This window comes from Diceros bicornis, chromosome 7 (assembly GCF_020826845.1).
Source record: "Diceros bicornis minor isolate mBicDic1 chromosome 7, mDicBic1.mat.cur, whole genome shotgun sequence".
Lineage (NCBI taxonomy): Eukaryota > Metazoa > Chordata > Mammalia > Perissodactyla > Rhinocerotidae > Diceros > Diceros bicornis.
Genome location: NC_080746.1, coordinates 11,817,514 through 11,837,171, shown reverse-complemented (window position 1 = coordinate 11,837,171; position 19,658 = coordinate 11,817,514). Strand labels below are relative to the sequence as shown.

The 19,658-nt window shown below is 35.0% G+C and overlaps 1 pseudogene; it reads right to left on the bottom strand.

The window, feature by feature from the left end:
- Positions 1 to 14,970: 14,970 nt before the first annotated feature.
- Positions 14,971 to 17,743, bottom strand: LOC131408168 (olfactory receptor 143-like; annotated as a pseudogene).
- Between the last annotated feature and the right edge of the window lie 1,915 nt (positions 17,744 to 19,658).

Genomic DNA, 19,658 nt, shown 5'->3' with positions numbered 1-19,658 from the left:
TCAAAGGACATGATGACTCTCTTATTAGCAGCTAAGGCAGCTGGTGGCTTTAAGTTGAAGCCAGTGCTCATTTATCACTCCAAAAATCCTAGGACCCATAAGAATTATGCTTAATCTACGATGCCTATGCTCTATAAATGGAACAACAAAGCCTGGATGACAATGCATCTGGTTACAACATGGTTTACTGAATATTTTAAGCTCACTGCTGAGACTTACTGCTCAGAAAAAAAGATTCCTTTCAAAATATTACTGCTCACTGACAATTCACCTGGTCACTCAAGAGCTCTGATGGAGACATACAATGAGATTAACGTTGTTTTCATGCCTGTAACGTTGTTTTCATGCCTGCTAACACAGCATCCATTATGCAGCCCATGAATCAAAAAGTAATTTTGACTTTCAAATCTGACTGTTTAAGAAATACATTTTGTAAGGCTATGTCTGTCATAGACAGTGACTCCTCTGATGGATCTAGGCAAAGCAAATTGAAAATCTTCTGAAAATGATTCATCATTCTAGATGCCACTAAGAACATCTGTAATTCATGAGAAGATGTCAAAATATCAACAAAAACAGGAGTCTAGAAGAAGTTGGGTCCAACCCTCATGGATATCTTTGAAGGGTTCAAGACTCTAGTGGAGGAAGTAACTGCAGAAGTGGTGGAAATAGCAAGAGAACTAGAATTAGAAGTAGAGCCTGAAGATGTGACTGAATTGCAGCAATCTCAAGATAAAACTTTAATGAATAAGACATTGTTTCTTAAGAATTAGCAAAGAGGGGCTGGCCCCGTGGCTTAGCAGTTAAGTGCACGTGCTCTGCTACTGGCGGCCCAGGGTTCGGATCCCGGGCACGCACGGACGCACCGCTTGTCCGGCCATGCTGAGGCAGCATCCCACATACAGCAACTAGCAGGATGTGCAACTACGACATACAACTATCTGCTGGGGCTTTGGGGAGAAAAAGGGGGAAAAAAAGGAGGAGGATTGGCAATAGATGTTAGCTCAGGGCCGGTCTTCCACAGCAAAAAGAGTAGGATTGGCATGGATGGTAGCTCAAGGCTGATCTTCCTCACAAAAAAAAAAAAAAAAAAAGAATTAGCAAAGAAAGTGGTTTCTTTAGATGGAATCTAATCCTGGTCAAAATGCTGTGAAGATTGTTGAAATTACAGCAAAGCATTTAGAATATTGGATAAACTTAGTTGGTAAAGCAGTGACAGGGTTTGAGAAGATTGACTGCAATTTTGAAAGAAGTTCTACCATGGGTAAAATGCTATCAAAATTCATCGTCTGCTACAGAAAATCGTTCATGAAAGGAAGAGTTAATCAATTTGGCAAACGACATTGTTGTCTTATTTTAATAAATTTCCACAGCTACCAGCCTTCAGCAACCACCACTGTGATCAGTCAGCAGCCATCCACATGGAGGACTCTCCATCAGCAAAAAGATTATGATTCTCTAAAACCTCAGATGATGCTTTTCATTTTAATTAAGATATATACATTGATTTTTAGACATAATGCTATTGCACACTTAATAGACAGCAAGATAGTGTAAACATAACTTTTATATGAACTGGAAAACCAAAAAATTTGTGTGACTTGCTTTATTGGGATACTCACTTTATTGCAGTGGTCTAGAACTGAACCCACAATATCTCTGAGGTATGCCTGTATATCAGGTCATTTAATTTTGACAAAAGTGCAAGGGCAATTTAATGATAAAATTAGAGGCTTTTCAAACAATGAGGCAGGAATAATCAGATATCCATACCAAAAATGATAAAACATACAAACAGCAAACAAATTCAATCCCTACTTGAGAACATTAAGAGAAATTACGGCAAAATGAATCATAGGTATGAATGTAAAACATAAAACCTTAAGAGCTTTAGAAAAGAAAAAAGGAAAGATTTATGACCGAAATAAATCTTTAGTCAGACAAAAATTCTAAGATAGGATACCAAAGACACAGTCCATATAAGAAAAAATAGTTAATTTCTACATTATCAAAATTAAACAATGTTTCTCTAAAAAAGACAATATTAAAAGAATGAAATGACAAGCCGAACACTGGAGGGATATATTTTCAAATCTACCCTATAAGAAACTTGTATCCAGAATATATAAAGAACACTTAACACTCAATAATGAGTAAGCAAACAATCAAATAAAGAAATGAGTAAGTAATGTGAACATACACTTCATCAAAGAAGATATATGGGTTAAAATAAACACATGAAAAGATATTCAACATTATTAGTCATTACAGAAATCTAAATTAAAAGCACAGTGAGATACCAATACAAAACTATTAGATATGGTAAAATTAAAGAAATAATAATAACTGACTATACCTAGTGCTAGTGAGTATGTGGAACAACTGGAATTCTCACACGTTACTAGTGAGCACACAAAATGGTACTGCCTGTTTGGAAAACGATTTGACAGTTTCTTTTAAAGTAGTCTCCATTGAATCATTTACCTAAGTAAATGAAAACATATGTTCACATAAAAATTGCATATCTATGTTTATAGTGGTTTTATCACCCTTCAAGTGGTGAATGAATAAATAAACTATAATACAGTCATGTTTCACTTAATGACATGGCTGCATTCTAAGAAATGTGTTGTTAGGCAATTCATCATTATGTAAAGATCATAGAGTATACTTACACAAACCTGGATGGTATAACACCTAGGTTATATGGTACTAACCTTATGGAACCACCATCATATACGCAGGCTGTCATTGACTAAAACATCATTATGTGATGCACCACTGTACATCCATGCAATCATCCCACTCAACAATGAAGAGGAACAAATCACTGATACGTGTAACAATATGGATAAGTCTCAAATTCATCGTGTTAAGAGAAAGAAACCAGACCAGAAAGACTACATATGGTATGATTCCATTTATATGACAGTCTAGAAAAGGCAAAACTATAGACACAGAAAGCATATTAGTGGCTTCCAATGGTTAGGAGTGGGAAGGGTGTGACTGTAAAGGAGGATGGGGTAATATCTTCATTTCGGTGATGGTTACTCTACTTCATGTGTTGACAACACCTAGAGAACTATAAACTAGACATTGCAAATTTTTACTCTGAGTTATGGCTTAATGAAAGAAAATTTAAACATGCACACACACAATGAGTTTCCACTTCGTGTTTCACATTGACTAGAATAACTAAAATTAGGAAAAGAAATCTAACACCAAGTGAAGATGTGAAACAGTTTGAATGTAAGATAGTAAACCACTTTGATAAACAGTTTGGAAATTTCATCTAAAGTTAAACATATACCTCCCATATGATCCAGCAATTCAACTTCTAGATATTTTCCAAATAAAATGAAAACATAGAACTCCAAAACAAACTATAAGTAGCCTTATTAATTATGGACAAAATCTGAAATCAACCCAAATGTCCATTAACAAATGCATGGATAAACAATTCGTAGTGAATGCATAAAATGGAATATTATTCAGCAATAACAAAGAAAAAACTACTGATACCCACAACAAAAATGAAACCTCAAAAATATTATGCTAAGTGAAAAAAGCCAAACATAAAAGCATACATACTCTATAATTCCATTTTTATGGAGTTCTAGTAGAGAGAAAATGAATCTGTAGTGATAAAAACTATATCAATGTTTGTCTGAGGTGTAGGTTGTGAGGCTTGACTCAAAAGGGAAGAGGAAACTTTCTCGTATGATGAAAGTAGTCTATATCATGTTCTTCCTGAAGGTTGCATGGATGTATAACCAAAAAACTATCAAGTTGTGTACTTAAGATGTGTAAATTCTACTATATGTTAATAACATCTCAAAAATAAAATGTAAAACCTGAAATTTTTATATACTTTATAGGTTTTTATGTAGCTCAAAATAATGAACAATATGTTATTCAAAACTTCCATTGGGACGTATAAAAAAATGAGAGTATTTTTTAGGTAACACATTTCTAAACTCTAATATTACATAGGTGGGGACATCCATTCCCTTAAATGCCACCATCAGAGACAATACTGGGCTAGATGGATGGTTCTACCCGAGATAGCACTCTAACGTGTCCATAAAAGATATTCTGAACCTTATTAAATCCATGTCTAAAACCTAGAGAAAGTCAGTTAAGTTGAAGCAGTTGCATATGGGAACTCCCATATGCATATGGGAAAAAAATAAAAACAGATAAAATAACAGACATACATCACATCCCATATAAACTTTTGTCACATGGGTGCCACTGGTTATTACAATGAGTTTGTATTTCTGTCAGCAATAGTAATGGTTAAGCATCAATCTACATGATATATTTAATAGTAAATTTACAAATGAGTAATTTTAGTTTAAAAATATGGCAAATTTTATGTTTTAAGAAACAGAAAATCCAACTCAAAACTAGTTTCTGGCATGCAGAGAAGAAGGAAATTCAGCCCATAATGAGGAAAAAATAAATTTGTAGAAAACATCCAGAAATGAAACATATGCTAAAACCAGTAGACAAAGACAATAAAACAACTATTATCAATACATTCCATATGCTTAAGAAGATAAAGGAAAGAATTAGCATATTAAATATAGACATGAAAGGGGTGAAAATCAACAAGAATTTCAAGAGACAAAAAATACTATATATGAAATAGAAAATATACTGTATGAGATTAACAAAAGAGTAGATATTGGAGAAGAAATGATTAAGGAATTTGAAGGCATAACAATAGAAGCACAAAAAGAAAAAAAGATTAAAAATAAATGTAAAATACACTAGTGAAAGAATTACAAGTGGTGTAATATATGTGTAGTTGGAATTCCAAAAGAAGTCAGATCATAAAAAATATGTGAATAAATAATGGCCAAAATTTGATGAAAATTATAAAGTTCCAAGGATCTTGAAGAACACCAAGCAGAAGAAACATGAGGAATACTTCTCCAAAGTACATGACAATCAAATTGATTAAAGCCAGTGATAAAGAGAGAATCTTAAATGCACCTAGAGGGGAAAAAAACTGTATTTGGGAATAAACAGTGGAGTTATATGTATTCTTTTGAATATTAAATGCGTTGGGCTGATAGAAGCTCTCAGAAGAAGGTGGCAGATAAAACAGATTTTGCCATTCCCAAAGGGAACAAGAAAAGTCAGAATAATAAAAGGAAAAGTGGTGAGAAAAATAGAACAAAAGGACAACATCAGGGGGATCTGACCCTACTTTAAGTTGTATACACAGTTTGCAATGAAGACATTTCTTTGAATCCTGCTGCCTATACGTACAATAAGAATATTGTTAAGAATAAAAATTCTTCTGCGTGTTTGGCACTTTTCTGTCTAGGTCAGTGAGCTGTAATTTTAACTATATGTACTTAGGAAACTCATCACATTTGTCCAGATTAGGAATAGCCCAGGAGACAAAAGGAGTAGGAAAAAAGGATTTAAAAAACTCAGGTGCACATCTCCCTTTTATGAACATGCTCTTACTTATGTAGTAAACTTATGCAAGCTGAAGGAGATACAGAAGCAAAAGATGTGACAGGAAAAGCTATAAGGGAAATAATAACACATTTCTATGAAACCACACATAGCACATCTATAAAGGCAACATGGTAATGGACAGATCTGATCTTGAAAAACACCAAAAAAAATTAAATAAAAAATTTAATTTCTTTATATTATTGCTGTTTCTAATTAGAACATGTTTCTCCTCTGAATTTTAATCAGACCAAACATAAGTAAAGTGATTGAAACAGTAATCAAAAACTTCACAAAAAATGAAAGTTCAGGACCAGACATAGTCTCTGGTAAATTTTACCAAACATTCAAAGAAGATTTGATATATGTCCTTCTCAAACTCTTTCAAAAAACTGAAGAGGATGGGATGCTTCCTAACTCATTTAATGAGGCTAACATTACTCTGATATCAAAACCAGACAAGGACAACACAAATAAAGGAAAATTATAGGCCAATATCACTGATGAACATAGATGCAAAAATCTTCAACAAAACATTAACAAATCAATTACAACAATGCATTAAAAGATCATACATAACGATCAAGTGAGATTTACCACAGGGATGCAAGGACGGTTCAACATCTGAAAGTCAATCAATCTGATAGGCCACATTAGGAAAATGAAGCATAAATATCACATGATCATCTTGATAGATGCAGAGAAAACATTTGACAAGATCCAACGTTCATTTATGATAAAAAATGTCAATAAAATTGGTATTGAAGGAAAGAACCTCAATGTAATAAAGGCCATATATGACAAACCCACAGCCAAAATCATACTCAACAGTGAAAAACTGAAAGCTATTCCTTTGAGAACAGAAACCAAACAAGAATGCCTGCTCTCACCACTGTTATTTGACATGGTACTGGAATTTTTAGCCAGAGCAATTAGGCAAGAAAAAGAAAAAAAAAAGAGATCCAAATTGGAAAGGAAGAAGTAAAACTGTTATTATTTGTGGATGACATGATTCTAAGTATAGAAAACCCTAAATAATCCAGCAAAAAACTATTAGAAATAATAAACAACTACAGCAAAGTTGCAGGATACAGAATAAACATACAAAACTCAGTTGCATTTCTAGGAACTAATAACAAACTAGCAGAAAGAGACATCAAGAATACGATCCCAATTTCAATCGCAATGAAAATAATAAAATACCTAAGAATAAACTGAACCAAGGAGATGAAAGACCTGTAAATGAAAAACTGTCAGATATTATTGAAAGATATTGAAGAAGACAGAAGAAATGAAAAGATATTCTATGCTTATTGATTGGAAGGATAAACATAGTCAAAATGTCCATATTGCCTAAAGTAATCTACAGATTCAGAAATAAAGAACCTATGGGTATCATACTCCCTGAATTCAAAATATATTACAAAGCTATAGTAATCAAAACAGCATGGTACTGGCACAAAAGTAGACACATGGTTCAATGCAACAGAATTGAGAGCCTGGAAATAAAACACCTCTATGGACAGCAACTCTTTGACAAAGGAACCAAGAACATAAAATGGAGAAAGAAAAGTCTCTTCAATAAATGGTGCTGGGAAAATGAGAGAACAATGTGCAAAAGAATGAAAATAGACCATTATCTTACACCATACACAAAAATTAACTCAAAATGGATTAAAGACTTAAGTGTAAGAATGGTCTACTCTTACATTTATGGTCTAAACCATAAAACTTCTAGAAGAAAACATAGGCAATACACTCTTTTACACTGGTTCTAGCAGTCTTTTTGAATACCATGTCTCTTCAGGCAAGGAAAACAAAAGATAAAATAAACAAATGGGACTACATCAGACTAAAAATCTTCTGCAAGGCAAAGGAAACCATCAACAAACTGAAAAGACATCCCACCAACTGGGAGAAAATATTTGCAAGTCACATATCCAACAAGGAGTTAATTTCCAAAATATATAAAGAGCTCATACAACTCAACAACAACAAAACAAACAACCCAATCAAAAAATGGGCAGAAGATATGAACAGACTTATTTCCAAGGAAGATATAAAGATGGACAACAGACACATGAAAAGATGTTCAACATCATTAATTATTAGGGAAATGCAAATCAAAACTCAATGAGCTATCACCCCAACCTTGCCAGAATGGCTATAATTAACAAGACAAGAAATAACAATGTTGGAGAGGATGTACAGAAAAGGGAACCCTCATACACTGCTGGTGGAAATGCAAACTGGTACAGCCACTATGGAAAACAGTATGAAGATTCCTCAAAAAATTAAAAATAAAATTACCATATGATCCAGCTATTCCACTTCTGGATATTTATGCAAAGAACATGAAAACACTAATTCAAAAAGATGTATGTGCCCCTATGTTCATGGCAGCATTATTCACAATAGCCAAGACTTGGAAGCAACCCAAGTGCCCATCAATGGATGAATGGATAAAGATGTGGTATATGTATCCAGTGAAATATTACTCAGCTATAAAAGAAAAAACATGTCATTTGTGACAACATGGATGGACATTGAGGGTATTATGCTAAGCGAAGTAATTCACAAAGAGAAAGACAGATACCATATGATTTCACTCGTAAGTGAAAGAAAAGCAAACAACCACGTAGATAAGGAGAATAAATTGGTGGTTAGTAAAGACGAAAAGGGTGGGGGGAGGACAAAAGGGTAAAGGGGAACATATGTATGGTGACTGGTAAAAACTAGACTATTGGTGGTGAACATGATGCAGTCTATACAGAAGCTGAAATATAATAATGTAGACCTGAAATTTATACAATGTTATAAACCAATATGAACTCAGTAAATAATTTTTTAAAAAGTAACCAGGATAATAAAATATATTGGAATAAATAATGGCCAAAATTTGATGAAAATTATAAACCTACAAATTCTAAAGAATTCCAAGCAGAAGAAACAGAAGGAATACTTCTCCAAATTACATAATAATCAAGTTGACTAAAGCCAGTGATAAAGAGAAAATCTTAAAAGTACCTAGTAGGGAAAAAAATGATACATTATATTTAGAAGAATGAAGATATGAGTGACAACAGACTTTTCATCAAAACAAAGTAAGCCAGTTGACAGTGGAGCAACGCCTTTCAATTACTGAAAAAAAAATACTGTCAATCTAGATTTCTACACCCATCAAAAATATCTTTCACCAATTAAGAAGAAGTAAACGTTTTTAAACATTCAAAAACTTAAAAACATAACCATTTTCTTAATAACTCTTCTTTATAACATATGCAAAGTATAATAGTTAACAGAGTAATGGAATTGTTTTTCTTTGCATCCCATATCAACATTTTCAAAATTCTGAGGTGATAGAGTCTGAATTGGTGACATTTTCTGTTAGTCATACTAAAACTATAGATTTGAAAGAAATATAAAGAGTTTACTAGACTAGTGTCCTTGAGTAGCCTTGCATTCAGATGTGTGGCTTTGAAAATACAATTCATGTGTTTATGGTTAACAATTTAAATTTGCTTGGTTGAATTGCTTGAACCTTGTGAATAACAATTTTTGCATTTTCATCTTTTTCTAGCCAAAAGATATTTTGTAAGTTTAAGCTGAGTGGTGCTGCATGATATGAGTGCATATATTCTCATTGTTGTATATGTCATAGCTATGGTTATAAAACCAGTAAAATCACTGTGAATAAAATTGACATTTTGAGGAAAAGTAGCTTCAAAAATAATATAAAGTTGCTGCTTTCATTCAAACAAAAAGTGGAAGTATTTCCTTGGATACAATTAAAGCCTGACACAAGAGTTCAGATGATGTGAGCAAGACCTGGTTTCTCTTGATCCTTTTCTTGGACCTATTCCCTCAATGTAGGTTCCATTCTAACCAGGTTTTCTGCTTATGGTCATAAGATGGTCACTGAAAGTTCAATCCAAAAGCTTCCAGTTTCTGCCTGGCAAGGGCAAACACTTGAAAAGTATCACCACCACGCATCTCAGATTTGGTGAACTTGATTACAAAAGTCATGAAGGGCCACCTCCCTCACTAAGACTGAAGAATAGCCAGTGTGACTATCTTTCAAAATCAGTGGTTAACTACAGAATCTCAAAGTCAGAACATTAGAAATGGGAAATAGCAGGTAGGGACAATTTAGAAAAAGTGAAAGTTTAGTAAAGAACAGAGGGATAGTTAGAATTTGGTAATAAATAGAAAAGCTGAGAAGATCAATGAAATAATTTTAGGCAATTAAAATGGATCCAGCTCATGCACTGAGAGATGGAGAAACAATAAGATACACTGAGAAAAGCTGGAAAGAAAAGAATATGTCTAAGTACTTGCAAAGCTGTATGAGCCATTCAGAAGCTGGAGAAAACTCTTCAGTTCTGGGAACTTGATTATTTTAGGTTCTGTATATTTACCTTTATTTTTCATTATTTCTCCAATGGTTTCTATTCGAAAATTCCAGCATGAAAAAGCTGCTGTAGAGTGAAAAATAATAATAAAGATACGGTCATGGACAGACAAAATAAGTTAATAGCATATTCTGAATGGCCAAGTGTAATGATTCAGATATGAATCAAATGGAGGTAAACCCAAGAGCACGGAAATATTTAGAGGAAAAGACCATAAATGCAGCTATCTAATCTCAAGTAATTTTCTCCAAAATATCTTGTTTACATATTGACATGATTCTGTGTAATGTTAAAGTAGGTCTACCAAATATTTAATGGAAGGAAACTCGTAGAAAATAACAAAGCTATGATATATAGTACCTCACTTTTTTAACACAAAATATGTCTGTTTATACAAATATTTCTCCAACTATGAAGACATTAACAAAAAGTTGAACTGTGTAGTGAATGTACCCAGTTCATGTACCCTAATTTAACTAAATAAGCAATATAAAATCTTACTTATCTCTTATTGTTGGGCTAAGTTTGGAGACCTAAAACCCACTTGAGAGAAAATACAGTTATAAATACTGAATAAGTTATTCTGCAATATTTTATAACCTGGGTAGAGATTACATTAATTTTTATCATTATTTACTAAACTGTAAATGAATGTTCTATGAACTTTTCAACATGTGTGTTATGTTTGGTGGTAGAATAAGAAAAATCAGTATTTTCAATATATACCATATTAATGTAAATTATTCAAAACTCAAAATACACTTACTATTAAAACAGAATTATCATTTTATTTATCAAATAATATTTCCAAATAAAATATCTTCATAATCCTTAATGAAAATGTGTACTTTCTTCTGGAACAGATGTTTTACTCTCAGGTTCTGTGAATTAAACAGCAATTAACAAATCAAGAATTCTTAATAATTATAACCATAATATTTTTACAATCAGCACAACAAAAAATATTGAATGTAATATAAGTAACATAGAGTTTTAAATCATTTTTAAAACTATCCCAAAATTTACAATTGAAATCATTAAATGATGTAAGAGTTTTTTCTTTCATTGACAAATTTAATGTTAAACCAATTTAGAGCCAATGGCACTTTTTCATTTTAAATACTTCAAAATAACAAAGAAGCCCTAATTTGCTGAAGGCTTGTGCATTCTTACAGCAATCATACTAGTTTAAATGGTGCTAAGAGGATACATAGCTGGAAATGGACAGAAGTATCTGAAATGAGGAGACAGGGATCGGGGCTTCTGCCTGGACCATATTCAGGATTCCCTCTCTGGCCTCCATCACCACAGGCTGCAGCACCTACAGGTGACCACTGTGCCCCTTGGGCACCTGAAACAAACTCCTCCAGCGGCCCACATGCCTCCTGTCCACGATGGGCACTGTCCCTCTGCGCGTGGCTGCTGTAGCAGGTGACCAGGTGGTGGAGCGCCTCTTTGGTTGGGCTTCTTAAATGGAGCAGAGAGTGACATTTTGTCTCATTGTTTCTGCTGCTTGACAAAGACACGGGAGTGTGATCACATCAAACTTCCTCTACACTTGACCTCCCAGGAGCCCCTATCTAGCTACAGTCTGCCAGAGCAATCAGACTGAACCCCCAGCTGGACAGGGCCAGATTTCACTGGCCTAGCTTCAATACCTTAACCTGTAACCCATTTGCCATGCTGTCTGCTATGCGGTAGTTAGAAAGCTCTGTCCCTAATTTTTAATCATGAAGGAGAAAGAATGAGAACTTTGAATGAAATTATTGAAAATTTTTCCACTAACAAGTCAGCATCCGAGCTACGGCAAATCAAGGATCAAATAACATTGGTGATGGAATGAATTTAGTTGATAAACAGGCACCATTCCATAAGCACCAAAATAATACGTTTCTAAAATTTCTAACATCATCTTTTCCCTGAAAGTTAAACCATGAATTGTTGCCATTTTAAGTTAATGTTATTTAACCCATTTAAAGCAAATTATAATTAATGTAATTAAACTTTTATATAAAAAATTATTTTACATGCCTTTAACATATGTTAATATGAGTTGAATGTAAGTAAAACAAAATTTTTCCAATTTAAATTGTTTATGGAGTAACTGTGATATAACAGGAAGATGAGAAAAATGTATAGTCTTGTGCTACACAACATTTCAGTCAGCAATGGACCATATATACAAAATGCAGTCCCATAAGATTAGTAAAATATAGTCTAGGTGTGTGGTAGGCTATAATATATAGGTGTGTGTAAGAACACTCTATTATGGTCGTGCGATGATGAAATTGCCTAACGATGCATTTCTCAGAACGTATCCTTGTCATTAAATGAAGCAAACTATATATGACAATATCAATGTCTTTAAGATATTCGCCAAATTACATATACAAAATTTCCAATACTCAATAGTTTTAAAGTAAGCTTACATATTCTGAAATTATTAATACACTGAATTTTCCTATTATATTAATTAAATTATATTAACTTAAAAAACACTAGGGTTGAATTTAATCAATTTTATTTGTAATTATTATATAATGTGTTTTAATTAAAAAGTTAAATAAAGTAGGTTTGCCAGGTCAACACAAGAAATTCAACCTGTAAAATAAGACTGTTGACGTCACAGAACTGAGCCAGGCTATTTGCTGATTCATACTCCACCAGGGAGTGCTGGTGCTCACATACAGTACTCAGACCACAAGTTATGTGCCGAGCCTGTCACTCACATTTTGCTTTCTGTTAAGTACCAAGGCTTTACAGACATGGATGTTATACATCTTATTCTATCCCTTTATTAAAGTATGTGAACCTCTAAAAACATGTCCTTCAGAGTAAAATTCGAACCAAAGAGTTTTAAGCTATCAGTTTAACCAGGGACTTTAATGGATCTAGGCAAATAAAGGATATAAGCAGACACTAGGCCTTCAGATTCTGCTTGAGGAATAAAAGTTTTAAACAAAATTATGACAGTAAGGTAAGAATTATAATAAATATAATTACCTGATTATCTACTCTCATAGCAATAATTTTAATCAGATTTAAGTTCTAAACTGGCACAGTTATCTATAAGTCTATTCTTATAAACTAATGTTTTAGAACTTTCCAAAACTCACGATACCTTTGTAGGAACATAAAAATCACAGAGATAATTAAGTACATCCATGACTAGGATATATCATCATCCCTGATGAGGGACATCTTGCCCTAAACTCACCGAAAGTAGTTATGAATAGTAGACAGTTTAACTTCTGTGTAACACACAAATAAAATAATTTTGTAGAGTCCTATTTCCTATTGCTTTTTTTTGAAGGAACTCTTTTGTTTGTTTGTTTCCAACTGATAGCATAATATTTAACAGGCTTCTTAAAGTACACATATTGCTATGAAAATTATGACACACCTCACCTGGGAGGCTTGTCCTCAGACTCCTCAGCCTCATTATCCCAGGAAATGATCAATATCATAAAAATATTGTGATAAAACATTTCTTTGTAACTCACCTGTTTACCTCACTTTAAAATCAAACTTCTTAGGGGCAGGTGCATTTTTCTAGTTGGGCATCAAACCCTGTAGACCATCTCTCTGCAATAGGCATTTTGGCAGAGGACATTATTCCCATGAAAATTCCCACTTCCAAGCTCATTCTGAAACAAATCTTCATAATTTATCTCTGTTCCTTCACAATTCTTTCTCTCCTTCTATTTCTATGTGGGATGAACAGTGGGTTCAAAAACTGGGCTCTACATCATTAGCTGTGTGATCTTGAGCAAGTCACATATGTCCTCATCTAAAGAACATGATAAGGAGACTTATCTTTTAATAGAATTTACAAAAAATGTGGCACATAGTATGGACCACAAATTTAATTTTCCTTTTAGAGATCAAGGAAAGGAGACAAATTTTCAAATTAAAAGAATAAATCCCAGTATGACAAGTTTTCTGCCATATATTTTTGTTTGATTTTTTGTGTGTGTGAGGAAGACTAGCCCTGAGATAACATCCAATGCCAATCCTCCTCTTGTTTGCTGAAGAGGATTGGCCCTGGGCTAACACCCGTGCCCATCTTCCTCTACTTTATATGGGAGGCCGCCACAGCATCGCCTGACAAGCAGTGCGTCGGCGCACGCCCAGATCCGAACCTGCGAACCCTGGGCCTCCAAAGCAGAGCGCACACACTTAACCGCTGCGCCACTGGGCCGGCCCCTATGTTTGTTTGATTTTTGAAAGAAGGAAAGACATCTTCCCCGGCAAAGAGGAACCTCTGTTATGCAGTTAGGAAAACAAAGAATCTTGACATTACACGTGGCACTATACTCTGTGGCCAAGAATATCATTGTGTAATTTTTCATCACAATCATAATCCACAGATATATAGCCAAGTTAGACAATTTGAATTCTATTTATGACAAAATATCTGTCAACCAATGCAATATATAGAGGCATTCATTACTGGTAGGCGTTGAGAAAGGTGGGCAGAACAGTGTGGGTCATTCACTCTGGAGCATCCTCAAGAATAAAAGAAAAATCTTGGTGCAACAAAGTATTCAATTCCTTTACATATGTGAGACTGAAATTCCAAAACAAGAACCATTACTAAAAAACCCCTGAAAAATTCTGGAAATTTTTATAGTTTTACTATGTCCATGATTTTTGTCATTCCTTCTATGTTTTAATGCAATTATAAGTAATAAAACCCTTGAAATAGGAAAGGACTCTGTAATTGTTTCAGAGAAACCAAGAAAGAAATTAACTGGTCAGACAGCATACCATTGCATGATTTGGATGGGAAAGACACACACACAAAAATAGTAGGTAGTGTTATCCTTAGATAGGAAAGATTATCAGCGATTGTCTCCAACTGGTAGGGGGTTACCTTAGCACTTACAATGACCCTTGAGTCCATGAATAAACCCATAGGGTTACACTACATGGCAAGAGAAGAAGGGTTACACTTCTGCCAAGAAGACTTTAGAAAGACCAATGAAGAGAATGAAAAAGGAATAGGGGCAAGAGGTTGAAGAGGAGCAGGAAGAGGAGAAAAAGACACAGCAAAGGAGACATAGAGGGTAGATGGTTCTGCTCAGTTTGTAATTCTATTCAGAGTTTTCTTCAGAGCAAGTTGAACATCCTTGTTCCTAAAGCTATAAATGACAGGGTTTAGCATGGGCACCACATTGGTGTAAAAACTGAGAAAAATTTCCTCTGGCCCAGAGACCCAACAGATGATGACTTGACATGAGTGATACCTCAAATCCATAGAAGAGACCAACCATTATTTTGTGGGAGCCACAGGAGCTGAAAGCTTTGGACTGAAGTTTAGCTGATGAGATGTGAGGGATATTGAAAAGAATCAAAGCATATGAAATAAAGATAATGAGGCTAGAAACTATGACAACTGTGCTCACAATAACAGGAACCACAAACTCATTGGCATAGGTGCTGCTGCAGGAAAGCTGGAGGAGGGGGACAATGTCACACATGTAATGGTTGATGATGTTGGAATCACAAAAGCAGCCTGATCATACACCCTGTGTGGACCATGGCACCAGTAAACCCTGTCATGTATGAAACAGACATCAGCAGAGAACAGATCTGAGGGGACATGGTAACCATGTACAGCAGAGGTTGACAGATGGCCACATAGCGATCATAGGCCATGGCTGTCAACACCTAGAACTCAGAGTTCACAAAAAAGTAGAATAAAAATAGCTGTCAGGCATCCTGTGAAGGAGATGATGTTCCTCACTGAAATAAAACTCATTAGAATTTTGGTGGTAAAGACAAATGAAAAACAGAGATCAATAAAGGACAGATTGAAGAGAGAAAAGTACACGGGGGTGTGGAGATGCGAATTCAGACATATTAGATCAATTAACCTCAAATTGCCCATCACAGTGACCACACAGTTCACCAAAAATGGGAAAAAAAGGGGCAGTTGGAGTTCAGGTTGGTCTGTTAATCCCATAAGGATAAACTCAGTCACAGAAGAGTCATTTTCCACAGCCCTTCAATTCACAGGCATGATCTGCAGGAACAGGGGTAGAAGGTGACATTTACAATGCACCCTCACTCTTTGTCTCCAGACAGAGAGCTGGATCTACTGATTTACAAGATCAGAATTGTCTGAAGACCTACAGCAAGGCATTTAACCAGCAAGACTTCCTATGATTATTCCTAATGTTTCCTCATTTCCTCCTTTATCGCCACTCATGTTGTTTGCCTCTTTCTAGAAAGAATGCTGATAGACACCCAATGTCTTTGCACATCATTTCCTCCTTCTCCTGAGCCTCCATTAAGGATCAAGGCTGAAAAGAGCAATATATACATGGTGTTCCCCAGAATCCTTGATTTATGCAGTTTAGGGTTTGAAAGGAAATTATCAAGACAAAGGTGATTCAACACTTACCTTTCTTTTCCTGGAAGCCTCACTGCTGCTGGATATTAAGGGCCCATCTATCCTACAGTCCTGAGGGGGTCAAAGACAATGAAGGAGGCAATATATATCAGCAGTGTCCTCAGTCTATGCCATGCTAAAAGACGTATTCTGGGGAATAGACCATGATTTCTATTTGAGAATTTGCCCAGAAAGTCCTCTTCACTTTCAAGGAGGAAAACAATCTTATATGAGCTCCAAAACAATCAGTTGACTCAAATGAGAATCTATTCCATGCCCTGTAGTTCTAAGAAAATTAATTAGAAGCTCAGGAAATTTTTCTCTCCCTCATGATTTCCTTCCAAGTTAAATGAGCCCACTGAGGGTAGAAATTACTGTGCCTGTGTTTACGTCCTATGTCACAGACCTAACATTGGATCCTTTGAGACACAACGTTCTACTCAGTTTATAATTTTGCAACAGGAATTCCTAATCTCCAATGCAGAGAAGTGAATGCCCCGCTTTGTTACTTTCTCATCATTTCCTCGAGTCTAAGCACAGTTCTAACAGAGAAAGGTCTGGGGCATGGTCACTTGCCATTTCTAGCACTTTCCTAGAGCCTCTGAGATTGCATTAGTAAAATATTAAATCATAGTTTTAGCACTGTCTGTGCTTGTGAATTTCACCTCCATAAAGAGATGTAGCAAAGTGGTTAAGAGAGTAGGGGTGGGTCCCTTGGGTCAGACTGAGTTTAAATCTGGGCTTTAAACTCCTTAACTGTGAGACTGCAGACAACGATATAACTTCTCTGACCCTTGTGTATGTACATTTTTATCCTTATACCTATGTATGTCTATAAAATGAAGCTGTAAAAGAGCTATCTCATAGGGTTGTTGTGGAGATGAAATGAGATAAATCATATAAAGTATTAGAAACATGACTGACATATTAAAAGAACATGAGAAGGGTTGGTACTGCTGACCTGCTCCTAATCCACATTCATTATATCAGGGTTTCCCAACCTTGGCACTATTGATATTTTGGACTAGATAATTCTTTGTTGTGGGGCTGTCCTGTGCATTATGGGATGCAGAGCATTCCTGGGCTCTACCCATTAGATGCCAGTAGTACCCCCCACCTCACCAGTTTGTGACAATCAATATGTTCTCCAGACATTGTCATATGTCCCCTGTGTGGCAAAATCACCCACGTTTGAGAATTATTAATCTTTATATATAGCCCGGACTTCTGCCAGAACTGCCTCTCAGCCAATTCTATTTTATGTCTATTTAAGTGCCTCAAACGCAAAATGTTCCAAGCTGAATTCAGCATTTTTTAATGATTCCCAGTTCTTATCCTCCAGGTCATCATTTTCAAAGTTATTTTCACCACCTTCCAGGGAACTAATCCATAAACTAAACTTAAGCACCTTCTTCTCATTCACCGTCTTCATCCAGTCTCCAAGTCTCAGAGAATCCATCTCCTTGAAAGATTTGGTCTTTCCTGTCACTTATACAGCTTCTGTAGTCTCTCCTCCTTTCATTTTGGTTTCCTCTAACAGTATTCTAACTTGGACTTCTATGGAAGACAAGAATTTGGAACTTTTTCATGCCCCCACCATCACTGCACACACACACACACACACACACACACACAAACGCACAAACCTTTCTCTTCCTGCTCCCCACTCCTAATTCCTACCAATATAGTTATAATCATAAATTAGGTTAGATCAATATTCCTGTGTTACATTACTAACATTATTTTAAGCACTGTTCACAGTTAACCCACCTTATATTATGATTGTTTTTGTTTCCATAATTCTTTGTGTTTGTTTTTCTTATTATTCCATAGATTTTTCTGATGTCTGCCCGATTTCCTCCTCAGTTTTTATAAATCTCTTCTCAGTATATTCAGTCACTGGCATTCAATTTCATTTTCTTGAAGAAGTCATTCCAGGATTTTTTGACCCACTTCTATCTTGACAGATCGTCTCCAGCTGTGATGCAAATCTGAAATCTTGAGATCTTCCTTTATCACTGTAGTAGGGATTCCCTTTATCTCTATCATGTGCTATCTGTATCATGTGCCTCTATTTCCTCAAACACACATTTCTCTATTTCTTGGTTTTCTTATTCATTTTGGTACAAGACATACAACCTTGGTTTCTTGAAAAAGATGTGTGGAATGCAAATTTTTCTGACCTTCCATGTCTGAAATGACATTTATTCTACCTTCCTATTTATTGGCCATTTACACAGGAATAAACAACTAATTTAGAAGTCACTTTCACTCAAAATTTTAATGTCATTGATGCAATCTTAAGAAGCTCAATACCTCCCTGATTCTTGATACTTTTTATGAAAACTGGTTACTTTTCCTCAATTTTAGAAGCTTTTAAGATCTTATATTTGTTTCCATTATTTTGAACATTGACAATATTGTATCTTGATATGTGTCTGATTCAGGAAACTCAAGTCGTTCAGTTCTGGAAAACATTTCTTAAATTATACAAATGATTATTTCATCCCCACTCCACTTTCTGTTGTCTTTCTGGAATTTTTATCATTCAGATGCTGAAATCTTGAATTTCCTCTTTTTTGCTGTATTTTCTCTTCTATGTTTCATTCTTTTACTCTACTGTCTGGGAGATAATTTCAACTTTTTCTTCCAGGACTTCTATTGATTTTTTTCTTTTTTCTATCATTGCTAATGTTCAAGGGTATATTTTGTTCTCTTATAAATTTTTTTTCTGAAGTTTCTTCTCTTGAATTGTCTCTTTCCTTCAAATTATTTCTGTTTGTTCACGTTGTATATTTTACATTAGAGGTTCTCTTTAAATGTCTCAGCATACTCGCTCCTGTATTAATATTTAGGAGTGGGGTTCTAAAAAGCTGACTAACATCCCCATGTGAGGGCTTAGTGTTTGCCAACTGTGGGCTTCATTGTATAATGTCCCATTTCAATGGGGGAACTCTTAGTGGTAATACCAATAGGTCTTTTGTCATGTGCTGATTTGGTTAGCCAGAAAAGAATGTTCCAATATTCCTGAAAGATATAATCCTAGTTTTCAACATTCTCTGAGCTGAGAGGAGGAAGTAGGCTAATGATATCAACATTCATTAGGTGAAATTTCCACTCTCTTGCCTTCTTTTCAGTATGGGAAACTCCCTTAAATGTGCATAAAGTCTCCTAAATCAGAGACTCTGTTTTACTTTCTTTAATGAATAAATGTCTAGTCTTTTACTGGGTGATAATGGAGGCAGTCATCTGGCTGCACAGAGAGATAGAGGTGATCTGAAGATCTAACTACTTCTTAAAGAGACTTTTCAGCATTCCATTTGTTCTGTCTTCACCTTTAGGGCTTCTTTCAAAGATATTTGGTGCCACAAAAT